Genomic DNA, 331 nt, shown 5'->3' with positions numbered 1-331 from the left:
TTTTTGAAAAGTCTCTCTCTCTCCTTTCTTTTAAAAATTAGGACATCATAGTATATATTTGGGTATACTTGTGATATTTTGATACATTTATACAACGTGTAATGATCAGATCAGGGTAGTTGGGATATCTGTCACCTCAAATATTTATCTTTATGTTGGGAACATTACAATTCTCTTCTAGCTAGATTGAAATATATAATAAACTATTGTTAACTGTAGTTTCTCTACTGTACTATTGAATACTATAACTTATCCCTTCTATATAACTGTATTTTTATACCCCTCAACCCCCTTATCTATGTCTCCCCCCTCCCTCAACACACATACCCCC

Source organism: Colobus angolensis, unplaced genomic scaffold, assembly GCF_000951035.1.
Source record: "Colobus angolensis palliatus isolate OR3802 unplaced genomic scaffold, Cang.pa_1.0 Scaffold249, whole genome shotgun sequence".
NCBI lineage: Eukaryota > Metazoa > Chordata > Mammalia > Primates > Cercopithecidae > Colobus > Colobus angolensis.
The sequence above is the reverse complement of the archived record's forward strand: the minus strand, read 5'-3'. Positions refer to the sequence as shown.